Source organism: Schistocerca cancellata, unplaced genomic scaffold, assembly GCF_023864275.1.
Source record: "Schistocerca cancellata isolate TAMUIC-IGC-003103 unplaced genomic scaffold, iqSchCanc2.1 HiC_scaffold_596, whole genome shotgun sequence".
Taxonomy (NCBI): domain Eukaryota; kingdom Metazoa; phylum Arthropoda; class Insecta; order Orthoptera; family Acrididae; genus Schistocerca; species Schistocerca cancellata.
The window spans coordinates 157,845-176,472 of NW_026046608.1; the positions used below are offsets into that span (position 1 = coordinate 157,845).

The 18,628-nt window shown below is 53.7% G+C and overlaps 40 non-coding genes across 40 annotated transcripts; 32 read left to right on the top strand and 8 right to left on the bottom strand.

Moving 5' to 3' along the window:
• Positions 1-165: 165 nt before the first annotated feature.
• Trnam-cau (transfer RNA methionine (anticodon CAU)) lies at positions 166-238 on the top strand. Its single transcript has one exon. It is a non-coding gene; the product is annotated as a tRNA-Met (tRNA).
• Positions 239-560: 322 nt separating this feature from the next.
• Trnae-uuc (transfer RNA glutamic acid (anticodon UUC)) lies at positions 561-632 on the top strand. The gene has a single exon. It is a non-coding gene; the product is annotated as a tRNA-Glu (tRNA).
• Positions 633-928: 296 nt separating this feature from the next.
• Trnak-uuu (transfer RNA lysine (anticodon UUU)) lies at positions 929-1,001 on the top strand. The gene has a single exon. It is a non-coding gene; the product is annotated as a tRNA-Lys (tRNA).
• A 139-nt stretch (positions 1,002-1,140) lies between these two features.
• Trnas-aga (transfer RNA serine (anticodon AGA)) lies at positions 1,141-1,222 on the top strand. The gene has a single exon. It is a non-coding gene; the product is annotated as a tRNA-Ser (tRNA).
• Positions 1,223-1,499: 277 nt separating this feature from the next.
• On the bottom strand, positions 1,500-1,571 carry Trnag-ucc (transfer RNA glycine (anticodon UCC)). Its single transcript has one exon. It is a non-coding gene; the product is annotated as a tRNA-Gly (tRNA).
• An 815-nt stretch (positions 1,572-2,386) lies between these two features.
• Positions 2,387-2,459, top strand: Trnam-cau (transfer RNA methionine (anticodon CAU)). The gene has a single exon. It is a non-coding gene; the product is annotated as a tRNA-Met (tRNA).
• A 322-nt stretch (positions 2,460-2,781) lies between these two features.
• Trnae-uuc (transfer RNA glutamic acid (anticodon UUC)) lies at positions 2,782-2,853 on the top strand. The gene has a single exon. It is a non-coding gene; the product is annotated as a tRNA-Glu (tRNA).
• A 296-nt stretch (positions 2,854-3,149) lies between these two features.
• Trnak-uuu (transfer RNA lysine (anticodon UUU)) lies at positions 3,150-3,222 on the top strand. The gene has a single exon. It is a non-coding gene; the product is annotated as a tRNA-Lys (tRNA).
• Positions 3,223-3,361: 139 nt separating this feature from the next.
• Trnas-aga (transfer RNA serine (anticodon AGA)) lies at positions 3,362-3,443 on the top strand. The gene has a single exon. It is a non-coding gene; the product is annotated as a tRNA-Ser (tRNA).
• Positions 3,444-3,720: 277 nt separating this feature from the next.
• Positions 3,721-3,792, bottom strand: Trnag-ucc (transfer RNA glycine (anticodon UCC)). Its single transcript has one exon. It is a non-coding gene; the product is annotated as a tRNA-Gly (tRNA).
• Positions 3,793-4,607: 815 nt separating this feature from the next.
• Positions 4,608-4,680, top strand: Trnam-cau (transfer RNA methionine (anticodon CAU)). Its single transcript has one exon. It is a non-coding gene; the product is annotated as a tRNA-Met (tRNA).
• A 685-nt stretch (positions 4,681-5,365) lies between these two features.
• On the top strand, positions 5,366-5,438 carry Trnak-uuu (transfer RNA lysine (anticodon UUU)). The gene has a single exon. It is a non-coding gene; the product is annotated as a tRNA-Lys (tRNA).
• A 139-nt stretch (positions 5,439-5,577) lies between these two features.
• On the top strand, positions 5,578-5,659 carry Trnas-aga (transfer RNA serine (anticodon AGA)). Its single transcript has one exon. It is a non-coding gene; the product is annotated as a tRNA-Ser (tRNA).
• Positions 5,660-5,936: 277 nt separating this feature from the next.
• Positions 5,937-6,008, bottom strand: Trnag-ucc (transfer RNA glycine (anticodon UCC)). Its single transcript has one exon. It is a non-coding gene; the product is annotated as a tRNA-Gly (tRNA).
• Positions 6,009-6,823: 815 nt separating this feature from the next.
• Trnam-cau (transfer RNA methionine (anticodon CAU)) lies at positions 6,824-6,896 on the top strand. Its single transcript has one exon. It is a non-coding gene; the product is annotated as a tRNA-Met (tRNA).
• Positions 6,897-7,218: 322 nt separating this feature from the next.
• Trnae-uuc (transfer RNA glutamic acid (anticodon UUC)) lies at positions 7,219-7,290 on the top strand. The gene has a single exon. It is a non-coding gene; the product is annotated as a tRNA-Glu (tRNA).
• A 296-nt stretch (positions 7,291-7,586) lies between these two features.
• On the top strand, positions 7,587-7,659 carry Trnak-uuu (transfer RNA lysine (anticodon UUU)). Its single transcript has one exon. It is a non-coding gene; the product is annotated as a tRNA-Lys (tRNA).
• A 139-nt stretch (positions 7,660-7,798) lies between these two features.
• On the top strand, positions 7,799-7,880 carry Trnas-aga (transfer RNA serine (anticodon AGA)). Its single transcript has one exon. It is a non-coding gene; the product is annotated as a tRNA-Ser (tRNA).
• Positions 7,881-8,157: 277 nt separating this feature from the next.
• On the bottom strand, positions 8,158-8,229 carry Trnag-ucc (transfer RNA glycine (anticodon UCC)). Its single transcript has one exon. It is a non-coding gene; the product is annotated as a tRNA-Gly (tRNA).
• Positions 8,230-9,044: 815 nt separating this feature from the next.
• Positions 9,045-9,117, top strand: Trnam-cau (transfer RNA methionine (anticodon CAU)). Its single transcript has one exon. It is a non-coding gene; the product is annotated as a tRNA-Met (tRNA).
• Positions 9,118-9,802: 685 nt separating this feature from the next.
• On the top strand, positions 9,803-9,875 carry Trnak-uuu (transfer RNA lysine (anticodon UUU)). Its single transcript has one exon. It is a non-coding gene; the product is annotated as a tRNA-Lys (tRNA).
• Positions 9,876-10,014: 139 nt separating this feature from the next.
• Trnas-aga (transfer RNA serine (anticodon AGA)) lies at positions 10,015-10,096 on the top strand. Its single transcript has one exon. It is a non-coding gene; the product is annotated as a tRNA-Ser (tRNA).
• A 277-nt stretch (positions 10,097-10,373) lies between these two features.
• On the bottom strand, positions 10,374-10,445 carry Trnag-ucc (transfer RNA glycine (anticodon UCC)). Its single transcript has one exon. It is a non-coding gene; the product is annotated as a tRNA-Gly (tRNA).
• An 815-nt stretch (positions 10,446-11,260) lies between these two features.
• Positions 11,261-11,333, top strand: Trnam-cau (transfer RNA methionine (anticodon CAU)). Its single transcript has one exon. It is a non-coding gene; the product is annotated as a tRNA-Met (tRNA).
• Positions 11,334-11,655: 322 nt separating this feature from the next.
• Trnae-uuc (transfer RNA glutamic acid (anticodon UUC)) lies at positions 11,656-11,727 on the top strand. The gene has a single exon. It is a non-coding gene; the product is annotated as a tRNA-Glu (tRNA).
• Positions 11,728-12,023: 296 nt separating this feature from the next.
• On the top strand, positions 12,024-12,096 carry Trnak-uuu (transfer RNA lysine (anticodon UUU)). The gene has a single exon. It is a non-coding gene; the product is annotated as a tRNA-Lys (tRNA).
• A 139-nt stretch (positions 12,097-12,235) lies between these two features.
• Trnas-aga (transfer RNA serine (anticodon AGA)) lies at positions 12,236-12,317 on the top strand. The gene has a single exon. It is a non-coding gene; the product is annotated as a tRNA-Ser (tRNA).
• Positions 12,318-12,594: 277 nt separating this feature from the next.
• Positions 12,595-12,666, bottom strand: Trnag-ucc (transfer RNA glycine (anticodon UCC)). The gene has a single exon. It is a non-coding gene; the product is annotated as a tRNA-Gly (tRNA).
• Positions 12,667-13,481: 815 nt separating this feature from the next.
• Trnam-cau (transfer RNA methionine (anticodon CAU)) lies at positions 13,482-13,554 on the top strand. Its single transcript has one exon. It is a non-coding gene; the product is annotated as a tRNA-Met (tRNA).
• A 322-nt stretch (positions 13,555-13,876) lies between these two features.
• Positions 13,877-13,948, top strand: Trnae-uuc (transfer RNA glutamic acid (anticodon UUC)). The gene has a single exon. It is a non-coding gene; the product is annotated as a tRNA-Glu (tRNA).
• A 296-nt stretch (positions 13,949-14,244) lies between these two features.
• Positions 14,245-14,317, top strand: Trnak-uuu (transfer RNA lysine (anticodon UUU)). Its single transcript has one exon. It is a non-coding gene; the product is annotated as a tRNA-Lys (tRNA).
• A 139-nt stretch (positions 14,318-14,456) lies between these two features.
• On the top strand, positions 14,457-14,538 carry Trnas-aga (transfer RNA serine (anticodon AGA)). Its single transcript has one exon. It is a non-coding gene; the product is annotated as a tRNA-Ser (tRNA).
• Positions 14,539-14,816: 278 nt separating this feature from the next.
• Positions 14,817-14,888, bottom strand: Trnag-ucc (transfer RNA glycine (anticodon UCC)). Its single transcript has one exon. It is a non-coding gene; the product is annotated as a tRNA-Gly (tRNA).
• An 815-nt stretch (positions 14,889-15,703) lies between these two features.
• On the top strand, positions 15,704-15,776 carry Trnam-cau (transfer RNA methionine (anticodon CAU)). Its single transcript has one exon. It is a non-coding gene; the product is annotated as a tRNA-Met (tRNA).
• A 322-nt stretch (positions 15,777-16,098) lies between these two features.
• Trnae-uuc (transfer RNA glutamic acid (anticodon UUC)) lies at positions 16,099-16,170 on the top strand. Its single transcript has one exon. It is a non-coding gene; the product is annotated as a tRNA-Glu (tRNA).
• Positions 16,171-16,466: 296 nt separating this feature from the next.
• Positions 16,467-16,539, top strand: Trnak-uuu (transfer RNA lysine (anticodon UUU)). The gene has a single exon. It is a non-coding gene; the product is annotated as a tRNA-Lys (tRNA).
• Positions 16,540-16,678: 139 nt separating this feature from the next.
• Positions 16,679-16,760, top strand: Trnas-aga (transfer RNA serine (anticodon AGA)). Its single transcript has one exon. It is a non-coding gene; the product is annotated as a tRNA-Ser (tRNA).
• A 277-nt stretch (positions 16,761-17,037) lies between these two features.
• Positions 17,038-17,109, bottom strand: Trnag-ucc (transfer RNA glycine (anticodon UCC)). The gene has a single exon. It is a non-coding gene; the product is annotated as a tRNA-Gly (tRNA).
• An 814-nt stretch (positions 17,110-17,923) lies between these two features.
• On the top strand, positions 17,924-17,996 carry Trnam-cau (transfer RNA methionine (anticodon CAU)). The gene has a single exon. It is a non-coding gene; the product is annotated as a tRNA-Met (tRNA).
• A 322-nt stretch (positions 17,997-18,318) lies between these two features.
• Trnae-uuc (transfer RNA glutamic acid (anticodon UUC)) lies at positions 18,319-18,390 on the top strand. The gene has a single exon. It is a non-coding gene; the product is annotated as a tRNA-Glu (tRNA).
• Positions 18,391-18,628: the final 238 nt, after the last annotated feature.

The window sequence follows — 18,628 nt, forward strand, 5'->3', positions numbered from 1 at the left end:
CCTCAGGCAGTGCTGCTTTCCGTCGTTAAAAAAGCTGCGGCAGCAGTTTACTCTAGCAAGTCGGGAAAGCACGCGTAGCGACACAACAGATTCCTGAGAAAGCGCAAACTGTCTATCTCTAATATGTGAGACTTACCAAGATTCCTGGGATGATGGTTGCAACGAGCCTCGGTAGCGCAGTAGGTAGCGCGTAAGTCTCATAATCCTAAGGTCGTGAGTTCGATCCTCACCCGGGGCATTTAATTTGCTGTACATCACGGCTGAATTAACGGCGTTGCTATTGCTAGCGAACGAACTTAATTGTCGTTTGTTATCCACAAGGAGTCCACGCCTCAGCGTCACAATGTTTACTTCCAATTATGGCAAGGTACAACTTTGATCATTCTCCTCCCCTGTTATGAGTGAAATATGATGCAAACAGCAATGAATAGACAGTTTCGAGCTGTGCGCCATGCCAGTCTGCACGCGCAAAAATGCTCGCAAACAGATAACAACACTGAGTCCGGATTGAGCACGAAATGCGAGAAGAGAGGGAGTAAATCTCACGTTTCTCGAGCAAATCCGGTGTGGTCTAGTGGCTAGGATACCTGGCTTTCACCCAGGAGGCCCGGGTTCGATTCCCGGTACCGGAAGGGAAGTTTTTGCGCACACGACCCTCCATCTTTTGGCCTTCCAACCTTCGTTTGTCGCCCACCTTCCGGAGCTTCAGCCGAACGTAATCGGGGGAAGCAGGCACAGGATGCAATTACTGTCAGCACCGGGATAAAGGGAGAAGAGGCACTGGTCCGCTGTTGGGGTGCTACCAGCGTCAGTGGGAAGTCGGTGAAGTCGCCAGTTGCGCCAGAAGCCAGCAATTACCGTAGTACGCCTACACACGCGTTCCAGTTATTCACATTGCTTGCAGTCGCTCCATGCACAACAAGCGTGAGCCCGGATAGCTCAGTCGGTAGAGCATTAGGCTTTTAACCTAAGGGTCCAGGGTTCGAATCCCTGTTCGGGCGAAGATTTTAACGCTTCCGTAATGGCTCGTCTCGTAGCGCTGGTAGCCCTGCCGTAATCAGTGCACCGAGTTCGTTTCCTGTCAACATTCTGCGCAGACCGGTTGCATTTTTCACGATTCGAGGGAAGCTTTAGCTACGAGCAGTCGTGGCCGATTGGTTAAGGCGTCTGACTAGAAATCAGATTCCCTCTGGGAGCGTAGGTTCGAGTCCTACAGACTGCGTCGGTTTTTTTTATTTTTTGTTTCAGAAGAGAGAGCAGAAAATTTCGCAGTTTGCCTGTCGTTTTGGTACCTCGCTACACCTCACCTCTCACAGTCGTTTATAGCGCCTGCCCTTTTGATAAGGGCGAATTCCAAGCGTCAGCTTTCGCGTCAGCCGAGCAAAGTCGGGACAAGTCGGGACATACTACAGGATGGCCTGCGTGGAGCGACGACGGAAAGAAAACGTTAATTCAACAGCACGTGGCTCACATACTCATACGCATAGATTTGCGCCCGTTGCGGTGGCCGGGAATCGAACGCGGCTCAACTGCTCGGAAGGCAACTATGCTCACCATTACACTACCACCGCACAGCCGCTGCTCGCAACGCCGCGCTGTGTCGGCTTCCCGCCCGCCGGCAGTGGCCCACGGTGATAGTAGCTGTAGGCGCTTTACGAGGTAGGAGGGTGCATTCGGGCAGCGCCTCCACGCACGCTGCGTCTTTGGGCAAGGCTCGTCGCCGCGGCCGCAACGTTACTCACGCAATAGTGACGAGCGGTCGCTTTGAGGCAGTGTAGTGGGGGACTCCGCGTGTGTAGCACTTTTTTCGGTTGTATCCGACGTCGCTGGGTGGCAATCCCACTTTCCCTGCAGACAGCTGCTCGGGAATATGCTCGGGAAGCACGGACGTCATCGGACGTCCGCCCCCAACAAATGCAACTAACAAAATGAGAACAACAACTAAAAAAGTGGTAGGTTGTTCGACTACCACGCGGGCGGCCCGGCTTCGATTCCCGGCCGATGCATCGTTTTGCTGTTCTCGCAATAGTGCTGCCGCGCCGATTGCTCGCTTGAGGTGCGCCAGCCTCAGGAATGTATAGCAGGATTCGCTGTGAGAAGAACCAAACATGCAGCACGCAAGAGACCCTACTTGGACGGCCGCGTGCTGTTACTGAACTCCAGCGTCGGCCTGGCCCTACAGGCCGCTGTGTTCAGGTGCCGCAAGGGCGATGTACTGTAACCTCAGGCAGTGCTGCTTTCCGTCGTTAAAAAAGCTGCGGCAGCAGTTTACTCTAGCAAGTCGGGAAAGCACGCGTAGCGACACAACAGATTCCTGAGAAAGCGCAAACTGTCTATCTCTAATATGTGAGACTTACCAAGATTCCTGGGATGATGGTTGCAACGAGCCTCGGTAGCGCAGTAGGTAGCGCGTAAGTCTCATAATCCTAAGGTCGTGAGTTCGATCCTCACCCGGGGCATTTAATTTGCTGTACATCACGGCTGAATTAACGGCGTTGCTATTGCTAGCGAACGAACTTAATTGTCGTTTGTTATCCACAAGGAGTCCACGCCTCAGCGTCACAATGTTTACTTCCAATTATGGCAAGGTACAACTTTGATCATTCTCCTCCCCTGTTATGAGTGAAATATGATGCAAACAGCAATGAATAGACAGTTTCGAGCTGTGCGCCATGCCAGTCTGCACGCGCAAAAATGCTCGCAAACAGATAACAACACTGAGTCCGGATTGAGCACGAAATGCGAGAAGAGAGGGAGTAAATCTCACGTTTCTCGAGCAAATCCGGTGTGGTCTAGTGGCTAGGATACCTGGCTTTCACCCAGGAGGCCCGGGTTCGATTCCCGGTACCGGAAGGGAAGTTTTTGCGCACACGACCCTCCATCTTTTGGCCTTCCAACCTTCGTTTGTCGCCCACCTTCCGGAGCTTCAGCCGAACGTAATCGGGGGAAGCAGGCACAGGATGCAATTACTGTCAGCACCGGGATAAAGGGAGAAGAGGCACTGGTCCGCTGTTGGGGTGCTACCAGCGTCAGTGGGAAGTCGGTGAAGTCGCCAGTTGCGCCAGAAGCCAGCAATTACCGTAGTACGCCTACACACGCGTTCCAGTTATTCACATTGCTTGCAGTCGCTCCATGCACAACAAGCGTGAGCCCGGATAGCTCAGTCGGTAGAGCATTAGGCTTTTAACCTAAGGGTCCAGGGTTCGAATCCCTGTTCGGGCGAAGATTTTAACGCTTCCGTAATGGCTCGTCTCGTAGCGCTGGTAGCCCTGCCGTAATCAGTGCACCGAGTTCGTTTCCTGTCAACATTCTGCGCAGACCGGTTGCATTTTTCACGATTCGAGGGAAGCTTTAGCTACGAGCAGTCGTGGCCGATTGGTTAAGGCGTCTGACTAGAAATCAGATTCCCTCTGGGAGCGTAGGTTCGAGTCCTACAGACTGCGTCGGTTTTTTTTATTTTTTGTTTCAGAAGAGAGAGCAGAAAATTTCGCAGTTTGCCTGTCGTTTTGGTACCTCGCTACACCTCACCTCTCACAGTCGTTTATAGCGCCTGCCCTTTTGATAAGGGCGAATTCCAAGCGTCAGCTTTCGCGTCAGCCGAGCAAAGTCGGGACAAGTCGGGACATACTACAGGATGGCCTGCGTGGAGCGACGACGGAAAGAAAACGTTAATTCAACAGCACGTGGCTCACATACTCATACGCATAGATTTGCGCCCGTTGCGGTGGCCGGGAATCGAACGCGGCTCAACTGCTCGGAAGGCAACTATGCTCACCATTACACTACCACCGCACAGCCGCTGCTCGCAACGCCGCGCTGTGTCGGCTTCCCGCCCGCCGGCAGTGGCCCACGGTGATAGTAGCTGTAGGCGCTTTACGAGGTAGGAGGGTGCATTCGGGCAGCGCCTCCACGCACGCTGCGTCTTTGGGCAAGGCTCGTCGCCGCGGCCGCAACGTTACTCACGCAATAGTGACGAGCGGTCGCTTTGAGGCAGTGTAGTGGGGGACTCCGCGTGTGTAGCACTTTTTTCGGTTGTATCCGACGTCGCTGGGTGGCAATCCCACTTTCCCTGCAGACAGCTGCTCGGGAATATGCTCGGGAAGCACGGACGTCATCGGACGTCCGCCCCCAACAAATGCAACTAACAAAATGAGAACAACAACTAAAAAAGTGGTAGGTTGTTCGACTACCACGCGGGCGGCCCGGCTTCGATTCCCGGCCGATGCATCGTTTTGCTGTTCTCGCAATAGTGCTGCCGCGCCGATTGCTCGCTTGAGGTGCGCCAGCCTCAGGAATGTATAGCAGGATTCGCTGTGAGAAGAACCAAACATGCAGCACGCAAGAGACCCTACTTGGACGGCCGCGTGCTGTTACTGAACTCCAGCGTCGGCCTGGCCCTACAGGCCGCTGTGTTCAGGTGCCGCAAGGGCGATGTACTGTAACCTCAGGCAGTGCTGCTTTCCGTCGTTAAAAAAGCTGCGGCAGCAGTTTACTCTAGCAAGTCGGGAAAGCACGCGTAGCGACACAACAGATTCCTGAGAAAGCGCAAACTGCCTATCTCTAATATGTGAGACTTACCAAGATTCCTGGGATGACGGTTGCAACGAGCCTCGGTAGCGCAGTAGGTAGCGCGTAAGTCTCATAATCCTAAGGTCGTGAGTTCGATCCTCACCCGGGGCATTTAATTTGCTGTACATCACGGCTGAATTAACGGCGTTGCTATTGCTAGCGAACGAACTTAATTGTCGTTTGTTATCCACAAGGAGTCCACGCCTCAGCGTCACAATGTTTACTTCCAATTATGGCAAGGTACAACTTTGATCATTCTCCTCCCCTGTTATGAGTGAAATATGATGCAAACAGCAATGAATAGACAGTTTCGAGCTGTGCGCCATGCCAGTCTGCACGCGCAAAAATGCTCGCAAACAGATAACAACACTGAGTCCGGATTGAGCACGAAATGCGAGAAGAGAGGGAGTAAATCTCACGTTTCTCGAGCAAATCCGGTGTGGTCTAGTGGCTAGGATACCTGGCTGTCACCCAGGAGGTTTCGATTCCCGGTACCGGAAGGGAAGTTTTTGCGCACACGACCCTCCATCTTTTGGCCTTCCAACCTTCGTTTGTCGCCCACCTTCCGGAGCTTCAGCCGAACGTAATCGGGGGAAGCAGGCACAGGATGCAATTACTGTCAGCACCGGGATAAAGGGAGAAGAGGCACTGGTCCGCTGTTGGGGTGCTACCAGCGTCAGTGGGAAGTCGGTGAAGTCGCCAGTTGCGCCAGAAGCCAGCAATTACCGTAGTACGCCTACACACGCGTTCCAGTTATTCACATTGCTTGCAGTCGCTCCATGCACAACAAGCGTGAGCCCGGATAGCTCAGTCGGTAGAGCATTAGGCTTTTAACCTAAGGGTCCAGGGTTCGAATCCCTGTTCGGGCGAAGATTTTAACGCTTCCGTAATGGCTCGTCTCGTAGCGCTGGTAGCCCTGCCGTAATCAGTGCACCGAGTTCGTTTCCTGTCAACATTCTGCGCAGACCGGTTGCATTTTTCACGATTCGAGGGAAGCTTTAGCTACGAGCAGTCGTGGCCGAGTGGTTAAGGCGTCTGACTAGAAATCAGATTCCCTCTGGGAGCGTAGGTTCGAGTCCTACCGACTGCGTCGGTTTTTTTTATTTTTTGTTTCAGAAGAGAGAGCAGAAAATTTCGCAGTTTGCCTGTCGTTTTGGTACCTCGCTACACCTCACCTCTCACAGTCGTTTATAGCGCCTGTCCTTTTGATAAGGGCGAATTCCAAGCGTCAGCTTTCGCGTCAGCCGAGCAAAGTCGGGACAAGTCGGGACATACTACAGGATGGCCTGCGTGGAGCGACGACGGAAAGAAAACGTTAATTCAACAGCACGTGGCTCACATACTCATACGCATAGATTTGCGCCCGTTGCGGTGGCCGGGAATCGAACGCGGCTCAACTGCTCGGAAGGCAACTATGCTCACCATTACACTACCACCGCACAGCCGCTGCTCGCAACGCCGCGCTGTGTCGGCTTCCCGCCCGCCGGCAGTGGCCCACGGTGATAGTAGCTGTAGGCGCTTTACGAGGTAGGAGGGTGCATTCGGGCAGCGCCTCCACGCACGCTGCGTCTTTGGGCAAGGCTCGTCGCCGCGGCCGCAACGTTACTCACGCAATAGTGACGAGCGGTCGCTTTGAGGCAGTGTAGTGGGGGACTCCGCGTGTGTAGCACTTTTTTCGGTTGTATCCGACGTCGCTGGGTGGCAATCCCACTTTCCCTGCAGACAGCTGCTCGGGAATATGCTCGGGAAGCACGGACGTCATCGGACGTCCGCCCCCAACAAATGCAACTAACAAAATGAGAACAACAACTAAAAAAGTGGTAGGTTGTTCGACTACCACGCGGGCGGCCCGGCTTCGATTCCCGGCCGATGCATCGTTTTGCTGTTCTCGCAATAGTGCTGCCGCGCCGATTGCTCGCTTGAGGTGCGCCAGCCTCAGGAATGTATAGCAGGATTCGCTGTGAGAAGAACCAAACATGCAGCACGCAAGAGACCCTACTTGGACGGCCGCGTGCTGTTACTGAACTCCAGCGTCGGCCTGGCCCTACAGGCCGCTGTGTTCAGGTGCCGCAAGGGCGATGTACTGTAACCTCAGGCAGTGCTGCTTTCCGTCGTTAAAAAAGCTGCGGCAGCAGTTTACTCTAGCAAGTCGGGAAAGCACGCGTAGCGACACAACAGATTCCTGAGAAAGCGCAAACTGTCTATCTCTAATATGTGAGACTTACCAAGATTCCTGGGATGATGGTTGCAACGAGCCTCGGTAGCGCAGTAGGTAGCGCGTAAGTCTCATAATCCTAAGGTCGTGAGTTCGATCCTCACCCGGGGCATTTAATTTGCTGTACATCACGGCTGAATTAACGGCGTTGCTATTGCTAGCGAACGAACTTAATTGTCGTTTGTTATCCACAAGGAGTCCACGCCTCAGCGTCACAATGTTTACTTCCAATTATGGCAAGGTACAACTTTGATCATTCTCCTCCCCTGTTATGAGTGAAATATGATGCAAACAGCAATGAATAGACAGTTTCGAGCTGTGCGCCATGCCAGTCTGCACGCGCAAAAATGCTCGCAAACAGATAACAACACTGAGTCCGGATTGAGCACGAAATGCGAGAAGAGAGGGAGTAAATCTCACGTTTCTCGAGCAAATCCGGTGTGGTCTAGTGGCTAGGATACCTGGCTTTCACCCAGGAGGCCCGGGTTCGATTCCCGGTACCGGAAGGGAAGTTTTTGCGCACACGACCCTCCATCTTTTGGCCTTCCAACCTTCGTTTGTCGCCCACCTTCCGGAGCTTCAGCCGAACGTAATCGGGGGAAGCAGGCACAGGATGCAATTACTGTCAGCACCGGGATAAAGGGAGAAGAGGCACTGGTCCGCTGTTGGGGTGCTACCAGCGTCAGTGGGAAGTCGGTGAAGTCGCCAGTTGCGCCAGAAGCCAGCAATTACCGTAGTACGCCTACACACGCGTTCCAGTTATTCACATTGCTTGCAGTCGCTCCATGCACAACAAGCGTGAGCCCGGATAGCTCAGTCGGTAGAGCATTAGGCTTTTAACCTAAGGGTCCAGGGTTCGAATCCCTGTTCGGGCGAAGATTTTAACGCTTCCGTAATGGCTCGTCTCGTAGCGCTGGTAGCCCTGCCGTAATCAGTGCACCGAGTTCGTTTCCTGTCAACATTCTGCGCAGACCGGTTGCATTTTTCACGATTCGAGGGAAGCTTTAGCTACGAGCAGTCGTGGCCGATTGGTTAAGGCGTCTGACTAGAAATCAGATTCCCTCTGGGAGCGTAGGTTCGAGTCCTACAGACTGCGTCGGTTTTTTTTATTTTTTGTTTCAGAAGAGAGAGCAGAAAATTTCGCAGTTTGCCTGTCGTTTTGGTACCTCGCTACACCTCACCTCTCACAGTCGTTTATAGCGCCTGTCCTTTTGATAAGGGCGAATTCCAAGCGTCAGCTTTCGCGTCAGCCGAGCAAAGTCGGGACAAGTCGGGACATACTACAGGATGGCCTGCGTGGAGCGACGACGGAAAGAAAACGTTAATTCAACAGCACGTGGCTCACATACTCATACGCATAGATTTGCGCCCGTTGCGGTGGCCGGGAATCGAACGCGGCTCAACTGCTCGGAAGGCAACTATGCTCACCATTACACTACCACCGCACAGCCGCTGCTCGCAACGCCGCGCTGTGTCGGCTTCCCGCCCGCCGGCAGTGGCCCACGGTGATAGTAGCTGTAGGCGCTTTACGAGGTAGGAGGGTGCATTCGGGCAGCGCCTCCACGCACGCTGCGTCTTTGGGCAAGGCTCGTCGCCGCGGCCGCAACGTTACTCACGCAATAGTGACGAGCGGTCGCTTTGAGGCAGTGTAGTGGGGGACTCCGCGTGTGTAGCACTTTTTTCGGTTGTATCCGACGTCGCTGGGTGGCAATCCCACTTTCCCTGCAGACAGCTGCTCGGGAATATGCTCGGGAAGCACGGACGTCATCGGACGTCCGCCCCCAACAAATGCAACTAACAAAATGAGAACAACAACTAAAAAAGTGGTAGGTTGTTCGACTACCACGCGGGCGGCCCGGCTTCGATTCCCGGCCGATGCATCGTTTTGCTGTTCTCGCAATAGTGCTGCCGCGCCGATTGCTCGCTTGAGGTGCGCCAGCCTCAGGAATGTATAGCAGGATTCGCTGTGAGAAGAACCAAACATGCAGCACGCAAGAGACCCTACTTGGACGGCCGCGTGCTGTTACTGAACTCCAGCGTCGGCCTGGCCCTACAGGCCGCTGTGTTCAGGTGCCGCAAGGGCGATGTACTGTAACCTCAGGCAGTGCTGCTTTCCGTCGTTAAAAAAGCTGCGGCAGCAGTTTACTCTAGCAAGTCGGGAAAGCACGCGTAGCGACACAACAGATTCCTGAGAAAGCGCAAACTGCCTATCTCTAATATGTGAGACTTACCAAGATTCCTGGGATGACGGTTGCAACGAGCCTCGGTAGCGCAGTAGGTAGCGCGTAAGTCTCATAATCCTAAGGTCGTGAGTTCGATCCTCACCCGGGGCATTTAATTTGCTGTACATCACGGCTGAATTAACGGCGTTGCTATTGCTAGCGAACGAACTTAATTGTCGTTTGTTATCCACAAGGAGTCCACGCCTCAGCGTCACAATGTTTACTTCCAATTATGGCAAGGTACAACTTTGATCATTCTCCTCCCCTGTTATGAGTGAAATATGATGCAAACAGCAATGAATAGACAGTTTCGAGCTGTGCGCCATGCCAGTCTGCACGCGCAAAAATGCTCGCAAACAGATAACAACACTGAGTCCGGATTGAGCACGAAATGCGAGAAGAGAGGGAGTAAATCTCACGTTTCTCGAGCAAATCCGGTGTGGTCTAGTGGCTAGGATACCTGGCTTTCACCCAGGAGGTTTCGATTCCCGGTACCGGAAGGGAAGTTTTTGCGCACACGACCCTCCATCTTTTGGCCTTCCAACCTTCGTTTGTCGCCCACCTTCCGGAGCTTCAGCCGAACGTAATCGGGGGAAGCAGGCACAGGATGCAATTACTGTCAGCACCGGGATAAAGGGAGAAGAGGCACTGGTCCGCTGTTGGGGTGCTACCAGCGTCAGTGGGAAGTCGGTGAAGTCGCCAGTTGCGCCAGAAGCCAGCAATTACCGTAGTACGCCTACACACGCGTTCCAGTTATTCACATTGCTTGCAGTCGCTCCATGCACAACAAGCGTGAGCCCGGATAGCTCAGTCGGTAGAGCATTAGGCTTTTAACCTAAGGGTCCAGGGTTCGAATCCCTGTTCGGGCGAAGATTTTAACGCTTCCGTAATGGCTCGTCTCGTAGCGCTGGTAGCCCTGCCGTAATCAGTGCACCGAGTTCGTTTCCTGTCAACATTCTGCGCAGACCGGTTGCATTTTTCACGATTCGAGGGAAGCTTTAGCTACGAGCAGTCGTGGCCGAGTGGTTAAGGCGTCTGACTAGAAATCAGATTCCCTCTGGGAGCGTAGGTTCGAGTCCTACCGACTGCGTCGGTTTTTTTTATTTTTTGTTTCAGAAGAGAGAGCAGAAAATTTCGCAGTTTGCCTGTCGTTTTGGTACCTCGCTACACCTCACCTCTCACAGTCGTTTATAGCGCCTGTCCTTTTGATAAGGGCGAATTCCAAGCGTCAGCTTTCGCGTCAGCCGAGCAAAGTCGGGACAAGTCGGGACATACTACAGGATGGCCTGCGTGGAGCGACGACGGAAAGAAAACGTTAATTCAACAGCACGTGGCTCACATACTCATACGCATAGATTTGCGCCCGTTGCGGTGGCCGGGAATCGAACGCGGCTCAACTGCTCGGAAGGCAACTATGCTCACCATTACACTACCACCGCACAGCCGCTGCTCGCAACGCCGCGCTGTGTCGGCTTCCCGCCCGCCGGCAGTGGCCCACGGTGATAGTAGCTGTAGGCGCTTTACGAGGTAGGAGGGTGCATTCGGGCAGCGCCTCCACGCACGCTGCGTCTTTGGGCAAGGCTCGTCGCCGCGGCCGCAACGTTACTCACGCAATAGTGACGAGCGGTCGCTTTGAGGCAGTGTAGTGGGGGACTCCGCGTGTGTAGCACTTTTTTCGGTTGTATCCGACGTCGCTGGGTGGCAATCCCACTTTCCCTGCAGACAGCTGCTCGGGAATATGCTCGGGAAGCACGGACGTCATCGGACGTCCGCCCCCAACAAATGCAACTAACAAAATGAGAACAACAACTAAAAAAGTGGTAGGTTGTTCGACTACCACGCGGGCGGCCCGGCTTCGATTCCCGGCCGATGCATCGTTTTGCTGTTCTCGCAATAGTGCTGCCGCGCCGATTGCTCGCTTGAGGTGCGCCAGCCTCAGGAATGTATAGCAGGATTCGCTGTGAGAAGAACCAAACATGCAGCACGCAAGAGACCCTACTTGGACGGCCGCGTGCTGTTACTGAACTCCAGCGTCGGCCTGGCCCTACAGGCCGCTGTGTTCAGGTGCCGCAAGGGCGATGTACTGTAACCTCAGGCAGTGCTGCTTTCCGTCGTTAAAAAAGCTGCGGCAGCAGTTTACTCTAGCAAGTCGGGAAAGCACGCGTAGCGACACAACAGATTCCTGAGAAAGCGCAAACTGTCTATCTCTAATATGTGAGACTTACCAAGATTCCTGGGATGATGGATGCAACGAGCCTCGGTAGCGCAGTAGGTAGCGCGTAAGTCTCATAATCCTAAGGTCGTGAGTTCGATCCTCACCCGGGGCATTTAATTTGCTGTACATCACGGCTGAATTAACGGCGTTGCTATTGCTAGCGAACGAACTTAATTGTCGTTTGTTATCCACAAGGAGTCCACGCCTCAGCGTCACAATGTTTACTTCCAATTATGGCAAGGTACAACTTTGATCATTCTCCTCCCCTGTTATGAGTGAAATATGATGCAAACAGCAATGAATAGACAGTTTCGAGCTGTGCGCCATGCCAGTCTGCACGCGCAAAAATGCTCGCAAACAGATAACAACACTGAGTCCGGATTGAGCACGAAATGCGAGAAGAGAGGGAGTAAATCTCACGTTTCTCGAGCAAATCCGGTGTGGTCTAGTGGCTAGGATACCTGGCTTTCACCCAGGAGGCCCGGGTTCGATTCCCGGTACCGGAAGGGAAGTTTTTGCGCACACGACCCTCCATCTTTTGGCCTTCCAACCTTCGTTTGTCGCCCACCTTCCGGAGCTTCAGCCGAACGTAATCGGGGGAAGCAGGCACAGGATGCAATTACTGTCAGCACCGGGATAAAGGGAGAAGAGGCACTGGTCCGCTGTTGGGGTGCTACCAGCGTCAGTGGGAAGTCGGTGAAGTCGCCAGTTGCGCCAGAAGCCAGCAATTACCGTAGTACGCCTACACACGCGTTCCAGTTATTCACATTGCTTGCAGTCGCTCCATGCACAACAAGCGTGAGCCCGGATAGCTCAGTCGGTAGAGCATTAGGCTTTTAACCTAAGGGTCCAGGGTTCGAATCCCTGTTCGGGCGAAGATTTTAACGCTTCCGTAATGGCTCGTCTCGTAGCGCTGGTAGCCCTGCCGTAATCAGTGCACCGAGTTCGTTTCCTGTCAACATTCTGCGCAGACCGGTTGCATTTTTCACGATTCGAGGGAAGCTTTAGCTACGAGCAGTCGTGGCCGAGTGGTTAAGGCGTCTGACTAGAAATCAGATTCCCTCTGGGAGCGTAGGTTCGAGTCCTACCGACTGCGTCGGTTTTTTTTATTTTTTGTTTCAGAAGAGAGAGCAGAAAATTTCGCAGTTTGCCTGTCGTTTTGGTACCTCGCTACACCTCACCTCTCACAGTCGTTTATAGCGCCTGTCCTTTTGATAAGGGCGAATTCCAAGCGTCAGCTTTCGCGTCAGCCGAGCAAAGTCGGGACAAGTCGGGACATACTACAGGATGGCCTGCGTGGAGCGACGACGGAAAGAAAACGTTAATTCAACAGCACGTGGCTCACATACTCATACGCATAGATTTGCGCCCGTTGCGGTGGCCGGGAATCGAACGCGGCTCAACTGCTCGGAAGGCAACTATGCTCACCATTACACTACCACCGCACAGCCGCTGCTCGCAACGCCGCGCTGTGTCGGCTTCCCGCCCGCCGGCAGTGGCCCACGGTGATAGTAGCTGTAGGCGCTTTACGAGGTAGGAGGGTGCATTCGGGCAGCGCCTCCACGCACGCTGCGTCTTTGGGCAAGGCTCGTCGCCGCGGCCGCAACGTTACTCACGCAATAGTGACGAGCGGTCGCTTTGAGGCAGTGTAGTGGGGGACTCCGCGTGTGTAGCACTTTTTTCGGTTGTATCCGACGTCGCTGGGTGGCAATCCCACTTTCCCTGCAGACAGCTGCTCGGGAATATGCTCGGGAAGCACGGACGTCATCGGACGTCCGCCCCCAACAAATGCAACTAACAAAATGAGAACAACAACTAAAAAAGTGGTAGGTTGTTCGACTACCACGCGGGCGGCTCGGCTTCGATTCCCGGCCGATGCATCGTTTTGCTGTTCTCGCAATAGTGCTGCCGCGCCGATTGCTCGCTTGAGGTGCGCCAGCCTCAGGAATGTATAGCAGGATTCGCTGTGAGAAGAACCAAACATGCAGCACGCAAGAGACCCTACTTGGACGGCCGCGTGCTGTTACTGAACTCCAGCGTCGGCCTGGCCCTACAGGCCGCTGTGTTCAGGTGCCGCAAGGGCGATGTACTGTAACCTCAGGCAGTGCTGCTTTCCGTCGTTAAAAAAGCTGCGGCAGCAGTTTACTCTAGCAAGTCGGGAAAGCACGCGTAGCGACACAACAGATTCCTGAGAAAGCGCAAACTGTCTATCTCTAATATGTGAGACTTACCAAGATTCCTGGGATGATGGTTGCAACGAGCCTCGGTAGCGCAGTAGGTAGCGCGTAAGTCTCATAATCCTAAGGTCGTGAGTTCGATCCTCACCCGGGGCATTTAATTTGCTGTACATCACGGCTGAATTAACGGCGTTGCTATTGCTAGCGAACGAACTTAATTGTCGTTTGTTATCCACAAGGAGTCCACGCCTCAGCGTCACAATGTTTACTTCCAATTATGGCAAGGTACAACTTTGATCATTCTCCTCCCCTGTTATGAGTGAAATATGATGCAAACAGCAATGAATAGACAGTTTCGAGCTGTGCGCCATGCCAGTCTGCACGCGCAAAAATGCTCGCAAACAGAGAACAACACTGAGTCCGGATTGAGCACGAAATGCGAGAAGAGAGGGAGTAAATCTCACGTTTCTCGAGCAAATCCGGTGTGGTCTAGTGGCTAGGATACCTGGCTTTCACCCAGGAGGCCCGGGTTCGATTCCCGGTACCGGAAGGGAAGTTTTTGCGCACACGACCCTCCATCTTTTGGCCTTCCAACCTTCGTTTGTCGCCCACCTTCCGGAGCTTCAGCCGAACGTAATCGGGGGAAGCAGGCACAGGATGCAATTACTGTCAGCACCGGGATAAAGGGAGAAGAGGCACTGGTCCGCTGTTGGGGTGCTACCAGCGTCAGTGGGAAGTCGGTGAAGTCGCCAGTTGCGCCAGAAGCCAGCAATTACCGTAGTACGCCTACACACGCGTTCCAGTTATTCACATTGCTTGCAGTCGCTCCATGCACAACAAGCGTGAGCCCGGATAGCTCAGTCGGTAGAGCATTAGGCTTTTAACCTAAGGGTCCAGGGTTCGAATCCCTGTTCGGGCGAAGATTTTAACGCTTCCGTAATGGCTCGTCTCGTAGCGCTGGTAGCCCTGCCGTAATCAGTGCACCGAGTTCGTTTCCTGTCAACATTCTGCGCAGACCGGTTGCATTTTTCACGATTCGAGGGAAGCTTTAGCTACGAGCAGTCGTGGCCGAGTGGTTAAGGCGTCTGACTAGAAATCAGATTCCCTCTGGGAGCGTATGTTCGAGTCCTACCGACTGCGTCGGTTTTTTTTTATTTTTTGTTTCAGAAGAGAGAGCAGAAAATTTCGCAGTTTGCCTGTCGTTTTGGTACCTCGCTACACCTCACCTCTCACAGTCGTTTATAGCGCCTGTCCTTTTGATAAGGGCGAATTCCAAGCGTCAGCTTTCGCGTCAGCCGAGCAAAGTCGGGACAAGTCGGGACATACTACAGGATGGCCTGCGTGGAGCGACGACGGAAAGAAAACGTTAATTCAACAGCACGTGGCTCACATACTCATACGCATAGATTTGCGCCCGTTGCGGTGGCCGGGAATCGAACGCGGCTCAACTGCTCGGAAGGCAACTATGCTCACCATTACACTACCACCGCACAGCCGCTGCTCGCAACGCCGCGCTGTGTCGGCTTCCCGCCCGCCGGCAGTGGCCCACGGTGATAGTAGCTGTAGGCGCTTTACGAGGTAGGAGGGTGCATTCGGGCAGCGCCTCCACGCACGCTGCGTCTTTGGGCAAGGCTCGTCGCCGCGGCCGCAACGTTACTCACGCAATAGTGACGAGCGGTCGCTTTGAGGCAGTGTAGTGGGGGACTCCGCGTGTGTAGCACTTTTTTCGGTTGTATCCGACGTCGCTGGGTGGCAATCCCACTTTCCCTGCAGACAGCTGCTCGGGAATATGCTCGGGAAGCACGGACGTCATCGGACGTCCGCCCCCAACAAATGCAACTAACAAAATGAGAACAACAACTAAAAAAGTGGTAGGTTGTTCGACTACCACGCGGGCGGCCCGGCTTCGATTCCCGGCCGATGCATCGTTTTGCTGTTCTCGCAATAGTGCTGCCGCGCCGATTGCTCGCTTGAGGTGCGCCAGCCTCAGGAATGTATAGCAGGATTCGCTGTGAGAAGAACCAAACATGCAGCACGCAAGAGACCCTACTTGGACGGCCGCGTGCTGTTACTGAACTCCAGCGTCGGCCTGGCCCTACAGGCCGCTGTGTTCAGGTGCCGCAAGGGCGATGTACTGTAACCTCAGGCAGTGCTGCTTTCCGTCGTTAAAAAAGCTGCGGCAGCAGTTTACTCTAGCAAGTCGGGAAAGCACGCGTAGCGACACAACAGATTCCTGAGAAAGCGCAAACTGTCTATCTCTAATATGTGAGACTTACCAAGATTCCTGGGATGATGGTTGCAACGAGCCTCGGTAGCGCAGTAGGTAGCGCGTAAGTCTCATAATCCTAAGGTCGTGAGTTCGATCCTCACCCGGGGCATTTAATTTGCTGTACATCACGGCTGAATTAACGGCGTTGCTATTGCTAGCGAACGAACTTAATTGTCGTTTGTTATCCACAAGGAGTCCACGCCTCAGCGTCACAATGTTTACTTCCAATTATGGCAAGGTACAACTTTGATCATTCTCCTCCCCTGTTATGAGTGAAATATGATGCAAACAGCAATGAATAGACAGTTTCGAGCTGTGCGCCATGCCAGTCTGCACGCGCAAAAATGCTCGCAAACAGAGAACAACACTGAGTCCGGATTGAGCACGAAATGCGAGAAGAGAGGGAGTAAATCTCACGTTTCTCGAGCAAATCCGGTGTGGTCTAGTGGCTAGGATACCTGGCTTTCACCCAGGAGGCCCGGGTTCGATTCCCGGTACCGGAAGGGAAGTTTTTGCGCACACGACCCTCCATCTTTTGGCCTTCCAACCTTCGTTTGTCGCCCACCTTCCGGAGCTTCAGCCGAACGTAATCGGGGGAAGCAGGCACAGGATGCAATTACTGTCAGCACCGGGATAAAGGGAGAAGAGGCACTGGTCCGCTGTTGGGGTGCTACCAGCGTCAGTGGGAAGTCGGTGAAGTCGCCAGTTGCGCCAGAAGCCAGCAATTACCGTAGTACGCCTACACACGCGTTCCAGTTATTCACATTGCTTGCAGTCGCTCCATGCACAACAAGCGTGAGCCCGGATAGCTCAGTCGGTAGAGCATTGGGCTTTTAACCTAAGGGTCCAGGGTTCGAATCCCTGTTCGGGCGAAGATTTTAACGCTTCCGTAATGGCTCGTCTCGTAGCGCTGGTAGCCCTGCCGTAATCAGTGCACCGAGTTCGTTTCCTGTCAACATTCTGCGCAGACCGGTTGCATTTTTCACGATTCGAGGGAAGCTTTAGCTACGAGCAGTCGTGGCCGAGTGGTTAAGGCGTCTGACTAGAAATCAGATTCCCTCTGGGAGCGTAGGTTCGAGTCATACCGACTGCGTCGGTTTTTTTAATTTTTTGTTTCAGAAGAGAGAGCAGAAAATTTCGCAGTTTGCCTGTCGTTTTGGTACCTCGCTACACCTCACCTCTCACAGTCGTTTATAGCGCCTGTCCTTTTGATAAGGGCGAATTCCAAGCGTCAGCTTTCGCGTCAGCCGAGCAAAGTCGGGACAAGTCGGGACATACTACAGGATGGCCTGCGTGGAGCGACGACGGAAAGAAAACGTTAATTCAACAGCACGTGGCTCACATACTCATACGCATAGATTTGCGCCCGTTGCGGTGGCCGGGAATCGAACGCGGCTCAACTGCTCGGAAGGCAACTATGCTCACCATTACACTACCACCGCACAGCCGCTGCTCGCAACGCCGCGCTGTGTCGGCTTCCCGCCCGCCGGCAGTGGCCCACGGTGATAGTAGCTGTAGGCGCTTTACGAGGTAGGAGGGTGCATTCGGGCAGCGCCTCCACGCACGCTGCGTCTTTGGGCAAGGCTCGTCGCCGCGGCCGCAACGTTACTCACGCAATAGTGACGAGCGGTCGCTTTGAGGCAGTGTAGTGGGGGACTCCGCGTGTGTAGCACTTTTTTCGGTTGTATCCGACGCGCTGGGTGGCAATCCCACTTTCCCTGCAGACAGCTGCTCGGGAATATGCTCGGGAAGCACGGACGTCATCGGACGTCCGCCCCCAACAAATGCAACTAACAAAATGAGAACAACAACTAAAAAAGTGGTAGGTTGTTCGACTACCACGCGGGCGGCCCGGCTTCGATTCCCGGCCGATGCATCGTTTTGCTGTTCTCGCAATAGTGCTGCCGCGCCGATTGCTCGCTTGAGGTGCGCCAGCCTCAGGAATGTATAGCAGGATTCGCTGTGAGAAGAACCAAACATGCAGCACGCAAGAGACCCTACTTGGACGGCCGCGTGCTGTTACTGAACTCCAGCGTCGGCCTGGCCCTACAGGCCGCTGTGTTCAGGTGCCGCAAGGGCGATGTACTGTAACCTCAGGCAGTGCTGCTTTCCGTCGTTAAAAAAGCTGCGGCAGCAGTTTACTCTAGCAAGTCGGGAAAGCACGCGTAGCGACACAACAGATTCCTGAGAAAGCGCAAACTGTCTATCTCTAATATGTGAGACTTACCAAGATTCCTGGGATGATGGTTGCAACGAGCCTCGGTAGCGCAGTAGGTAGCGCGTAAGTCTCATAATCCTAAGGTCGTGAGTTCGATCCTCACCCGGGGCATTTAATTTGCTGTACATCACGGCTGAATTAACGGCGTTGCTATTGCTAGCGAACGAACTTAATTGTCGTTTGTTATCCACAAGGAGTCCACGCCTCAGCGTCACAATGTTTACTTCCAATTATGGCAAGGTACAACTTTGATCATTCTCCTCCCCTGTTATGAGTGAAATATGATGCAAACAGCAATGAATAGACAGTTTCGAGCTGTGCGCCATGCCAGTCTGCACGCGCAAAAATGCTCGCAAACAGAGAACAACACTGAGTCCGGATTGAGCACGAAATGCGAGAAGAGAGGGAGTAAATCTCACGTTCCTCGAGCAAATCCGGTGTGGTCTAGTGGCTAGGATACCTGGCTTTCACCCAGGAGGCCCGGGTTCGATTCCCGGTACCGGAAGGGAAGTTTTTGCGCACACGACCCTCCATCTTTTGGCCTTCCAACCTTCGTTTGTCGCCCACCTTCCGGAGCTTCAGCCGAACGTAATCGGGGGAAGCAGGCACAGGATGCAATTACTGTCAGCACCGGGATAAAGGGAGAAGAGGCACTGGTCCGCTGTTGGGGTGCTACCAGCGTCAGTGGGAAGTCGGTGAAGTCGCCAGTTGCGCCAGAAGCCAGCAATTACCGTAGTACGCCT